Source organism: Callithrix jacchus, chromosome 2, assembly GCF_049354715.1.
Source record: "Callithrix jacchus isolate 240 chromosome 2, calJac240_pri, whole genome shotgun sequence".
Lineage (NCBI taxonomy): Eukaryota > Metazoa > Chordata > Mammalia > Primates > Cebidae > Callithrix > Callithrix jacchus.
In genome coordinates this window covers 134,131,507-134,137,506 of record NC_133503.1, presented here as the reverse complement: position 1 = coordinate 134,137,506, position 6,000 = coordinate 134,131,507, and the positions used below count along the sequence as shown (strand labels likewise).

Below are 6,000 nucleotides of genomic sequence, written 5' to 3'. Positions count from 1 at the left end.
CCACTGCCTCGCTATAACATGGCCGGTAACTTTAAGGCAACCTATTATGACCGCCCCACCCAGACAATTACAAATGATTTATTTCTTTAGAATCATATATTTCAGATTAGAGAAAAAACAGATTTTGTTAGAAAAAAAACCTTGGCACTATTATTCTTTGACTGCTCTGCTCTTCCAATGTCTAAGATGTAAATAAAAAACAAGTTTGGGGCTGCAAATTTTTATATATCATATAAAGGGTGAAATAATATGAAACAAAATTGGTGTTTAATTCCCTGCCCCCCTTCCTTTTTTTTTTTGAGATGGAGTTTTGCTCTTGTTGCCCACGCTGGAGTGCAATGGTGCAATCTTGGCTCACTGCAACCTCCACCTCCTGGGTTCAAGCTATTCTTCTGTCTCAGCCTCCTGAGTAGCTGGGATTACAGGGGTGCACCACCACACCCGGCTAATTTTTGTATTTGTAGTAGAGATGGAATTACACCATGTTGGCCAGGCTGGTCTCAAATTCCTGACCTCAGGTGATTTGCCTGCCTTGGTTTCCCAAAGTTCTGGGATTATGGGCATGAACCACCACGCTTGGCCTCATGAATCAATCTCTACATAATAGTATTAACTAAAGTCCATAGTTTATTCAGATTTCTTTAGGTTTTACCAATTATTCTTTTTCTGGTCCAGGAGTCCACCTGAGCTACTCCGTTACATTTACTTGTCATATCTCCTAAGGGTCCCCTTGACCGGGACAGTTGCTCAGACTTTTCTTGTTTTCGATGATCTTGACAATTTTGAGAAGTACTGGTCAGGATGCCCCTCTGTTGGAATTTGTCTGTTTTACTTATGATTAGATTGGGTTATTATGGGTTTGTATTAGCCCATTCTCCAGGGTTCTCTAGAGGACTCTTGACTAATACAGTTCTTGCATTGCTATAAAGAAATATCTGAGACTGGGTAATTTGTAAAGAGGTTTAATTGGCTCTCGGTTCTGCAGGCTGTACAAGCATGGCACCAACATCACTCAGCTTCTGGGGAGGCCTCGCAGAGCTTTTACTCATGACTGAAGGTGAAGTGGGAGCAGGCGTGTCCCATGGTGAAAGCAGGAACAAGAGGAGAGGGGAGGTGCCACACATGTTAACAACCAGATCTCTTGATAACTCTCTATCATGAGGACAGTAGCAAGGGGATGCTGCCAAACCATTCATGAGAAATCTGCCCCCATGAGCCAATCTTCTCCCACCAGGCCCCATCTGCAACACTGGGGATTACATTTCAACATGAGATTTGGGTGGGGACACACATCCAAACCATATCAGGATTTATGAGAGGAAGTAAGGTAAAAAACTTACCAGTGGTAAATTACCATTTCATCACATCATATTGTAAACCAAAAAGTATCTGAGGCAGGTCTCAATTAATTTAGAAGTTTATTTTGCCAAGGTTAAGGATATGCCTGGAAGAAAAGAACAAGGAATCACAAAACAGTCTGCGGTCCATGCCTTTCTCCAAAGATGAATTTAAGGGCTTCAATATTTAAAGGGGAACAGCAGGCTGGAGGGGAAAAAGGGAGGGTATGCTAATCCACATGTTGCAAGAGGAAAGGAGCAGGTAGGGGAACAGTCAACTGTGTATTCCTCTGGTCTCAGAAAATCAGCACCTTCCATAAGATAGGATGATGGCAGAGTAGCTACCTGTGGAGATATAACCTTTTATCAGTAGCTATCTGCTTAGGAACAAAAGGAAAGACAGTTTCTTGAATGACTCAACTTTCAGCCTATTTTTTTTTTTCCTTTTGGCATTGTGAATTGGGATCCCAGGTTTTTGTTTTTAAGGTGATATGGTTTGGCTGTGTCTCCACCCAAATCTCATCTTGAATTGTCGCACCCATAATCCCTATGTGCCGTGGGAGGGACCTGGGGAGGTAATTGAATCATGCGGTGGGTTTTTCCCATGCTGTTCTTGGGATAGTGAATGAGTCTTACGAGATCTGATGGTTTTATAAAGGGCAGTTCCTTTACACACACTCTCCTGCCTGCTGCCATGTAAGAGATGCCTTTGCTCCCCCTTTACCTTCTGTCATGATTATGAGGCTTCCCCAGCCCTGTGAAACTGTGAGTCCATTAAACCTCTTTTTCTTTATAAATTACTCTCTTGGGTATGTCCTTATTAGCAGCATGAGAAGAGACAGTACACAGGGTAGATACTACCAATGTGATGCATCACTGTTGATATGGACTGGGATTAAGACAGCGTTTGTCAGGCTTCTCAACCTCTCCCTTCCCCCTTCTCATGTTATTCTCTTTGGAGGGAAGTCACTATGTGAAGCACAGAGTTATGCTCCCTTCCTTGATGGCAGAGAATCAACGTAAATTATTTGGGATTCTTCTGGACAGGAGACTTGTCTCTTCTCCCTATTTATTAATTTATTCAATTATTTATTTATATTATGGATTTGTAGAAATTTATTCACTGGTTTATAATCATATTGCTTTATTTTGTTGCTCAAATTGTTCAAATTTTGGCAATTACAGCACTTTCAGTTGGTTATGGATGTTTACTTTTTAACTCTAAGGTATTCAGCATTCTGGTCAGTTTTATACCATGATATTTAAAAACATGAATGGGACCTACTATATAACTATTATTACTTTTTAAATTCCTTTTTTAGACAGACTCTTGCTTTGTTGCCTAGGCTGAAGTGCAGGGGTGTGATCTTTGCTCACTGTAACCTCCGCCCCCCAGGTTCAAGTAATTCTCCTGCCTCAGCCTCCCAAGTAGCTGGAACTATAGGCACCTGTCACTGTGCGTAGCTAATTTTTGTATTTTTAGTAGATACAGGGTTTCACCATGTTGGCCAGGCTGGTCTCAAACTCCTGACCTCTGGTGATCCTCCTGCCTCGGCCTTTCAAAGTGCTGAGATTACAGGTATGCGCCACCACACCCAGCCAAGTATAACTCTTATATTGGCAAAACAACAAAATGAAACTCTGATTTCTTTAATATTAAATGACCGCTTTCCCCTATATGACTTAGAGGAACCTTGTTTGTTTGCACAATAGTAATGATTAGAAATGTTAAAATGTCAGCAGTGAAAAGGGAGCAGGGTTTATTGATCTTTCATACGTAATTCTAACAGCAGCTGGTGAGAGCATGCTGGGTTCAGGGCTGAGACATTGAGGTGTTTAGTATATGCTCTTTAGCCACTTCCTATACCCCCACAAGTTGAGCTTGGAACCAGTCAGCTTGTTTGTACAGGTGTTGATTCAGTTCAGAAATAGCTATCTGGGCCCAACGCTATGCCTTACAGATGGTGATTCAGCTCAAGGGCTTCACAGACAAAGGTTGTCATATAGCTGGAGCACTTGGGGACTCCCCAGTTCAGAGCCCCAGAGAAGGTAGAAAATTAGACATGGAAAGGGCCTGTATTAGTCATCTATTCCTGAATAATGCTTCACTCCAAAACTTAGTGGCTTAAAACAACAGCCATTTATTATCTCATGGTTCCTGTGGGTTGGGTATTGGGAAGTACTCAATGGGATGGTTCTGCCTTGGGTTCTCTCATGATGGTGCAGTCAGATGGTGGCTGGAACTGGGCTTCTTTACTCACACCTCTGGTACCCAGACTGGGATGATCAAACATTTGAGGACTGAAACAGCTAGGGCTCCAGGGCATCTCCCTGTATGTGGTCTCTCCATGTGACTTCTCCAGCACAGTCCTTCATAGTAGCTGGACTTCTTCATGGTGGCTCAGGACACCAAAGGCACATTTGCATGAGAGAGAGAGAACTATGGGCTGAAGGCATTTTGCTTTTTTCTAACTTTTTTCCAAGAAGTCACATGGAAAGAGAATTCGCCTCTATCTTTTTGTGGGAAGAGTGTCAAAGAATTTGCAGAGAAGTTTTAAAATCATGGCAGGACCTTAGAGACCCGGTTGCTCCCAGGGCTGGATGTCTTCCTTTTGCCCCTCCTGTTCCTGTCTGTGTCCTCCTACCCCTGTTCTGTGCTCAGGATGCTGCGTGACAGCTCCTCTCTGCTCTTGGTCCTGGGACACTTCACACTTCCTTGCATTTTTTTCCTGCACACTGCCCACACCTTGTAAACAGTCCTTTTATTAAACTCCTCAAATTACCCAATTTGAGACACTCTCTGACTCCTGCAGTGATTCTGATATTTACTCCCACGTCCTTCATCTCAGAGATGAGGAGAATGACCCCATGCTCCCAGCCAGGGGTCCAGGACTTGGGACATCCAATCCAGGGTCCTTTTGTTTCCATTCTATTAGCCAACACATCCAGAAACCAGAAAGGGGCCTGAGGCAAAAGGAAAAGTCACTGACACAGTGTATTTATTTAAAACTTATAGTTTTTTTTCAGCACAGATTTTTGCATTAATTTTTATTTTATAACAGATTGCATTATAATTTTATTTATCATGACTGAGTTTTTTTGGTACCCCCTTAACTTCTGTGTCCCTGGGAGTCCCCTACTTGCCTCACCCTATCCATGCCCTGTCCCTCCAGCTTGCTCCCCACCTTGTGCTGCTCCCACACTGCAGAGCTGACTCTGGGCTTTTAGAGGCGATCCAGGAATCCTTTCAGCACCTCCTCCTTTTCCTGATGTTTTACCATTGGACTCTCATTGCCTGGCTGGTGCCACATCTTCAGATGCTGTCAGCAGTATTTTAGTGGTGACTACTCCCTAATTTATAACTAGGTTTCCACCTAAGAAGCTCCTTCATTCAATTTTCTTTTAGGCACTTCCCAGGAGTGCCAGGTGTATGTGTGCCGGACACTCTGGAGGAAGATGGGTGAGATGCATGGTGGAATTTGGAGGCATTTGCATTTAGGGTGGAAAATAGACATATTACAAGTTAGAATAAAATATGATACAGGCTCTCCAAGCTATATAAAAAAATACTATGAGTACACAACTGAATCTGTTCATTAGGGTTTGCTCAAAAAAGGAAGGAGGGTGGGTAGAAGGGGGTAGGCTGGCAGAGGGGAGGAGCAGGCTGGCTGCTGGCAGGTCCCACCAAGGTGAGGCCAGGAGGCACCACAGATAAGTAAACAACGCCTAGCTTGCAGTTTTCTCTTCCACTGTCCTTATTTAGATCCTCTTGTGTCACTGAACGAAGCTGGCAGACTTTTCTCTTTTAGATCTATTCTAAGGCATTAAGGAATGAGACTCTTTACACTTCATTTCTCTGCCGTCAGGGAAGAGGCTGATGTTACATGCCCATGCGTCACCACTACTTAATGACAGACACACCAACGGTTCTGGACCTGGCAGTACTTTTCCCTTTGATGCAGGCAGTGAGGGATGTTAAATGGCATTTCATTATGATCTACTGACTAGATGTTAGTTGTGGCATTATTTTAGAGTAAGGCTGAAGGGAGCTGAGGTAACAGTGTCACTCCAAAGGCTATTGTGCAAACATGAACAGTTCCCAGTCTCCTTCAGTTATCCATCCGCAGGTGTCTTGCTTTGACCTGCGCCATCTCATTTTTTTTTTTTGCTGCTAGTCTAGTCATTTGGTTAATTTCCAAGGCTGTTGTCTGTAAAGGACTGACTACCTAGCTGGACGTAGAGATCTCTTTAGTCTGGACTTTGTTTCTGACTCACTGTGACAACCTGGGCAGATAGATCCCTTAATCTCTCATCCTTTTCCTGCCATCATTACTCTTTGAAAGCCTTCTCACGAAATCACCACTTTCTTATTCCCAGTGTTCCTAGGCCTTAACAGATGATGTCATTCAACAATCCTTGATATGGGATCAGAATACTACTACTTCTTTTGGGCAGTTCCTACTTATTTTATTTTCTGTTTCTGCTTTATAATTTCCAGTTCTCCTTTTCTTCAGTCTTCTCAATTTCACTACACTCTATATTTCAGCTCTTCTCTCTGATGCAGCTGAACTACTCTATAATCTTTAATGGGAACCACTCCTAGCTAATCCTTTGAAATGCAGTTCTATAATTATATTTTAACTTAGTTCTCTCTTTTGCTAAC

At 42.8% G+C, this 6,000-nt stretch overlaps 1 long non-coding RNA gene across 2 annotated transcripts in view; it reads right to left on the bottom strand.

Annotated features, from left to right (window-relative positions):
* Positions 1 to 1,399: 1,399 nt before the first annotated feature.
* The window catches only part of LOC118151496 (uncharacterized), a 13,207-nt gene continuing 8,606 nt past the window's right edge, over positions 1,400 to 6,000 (bottom strand). For both annotated transcript variants that reach the window (XR_013532276.1, XR_008479677.2), the window contains exon 2: positions 1,400 to 1,682. This is a non-coding gene — a long non-coding RNA (uncharacterized LOC118151496). The remainder of the gene's footprint in view (positions 1,683 to 6,000) is intronic.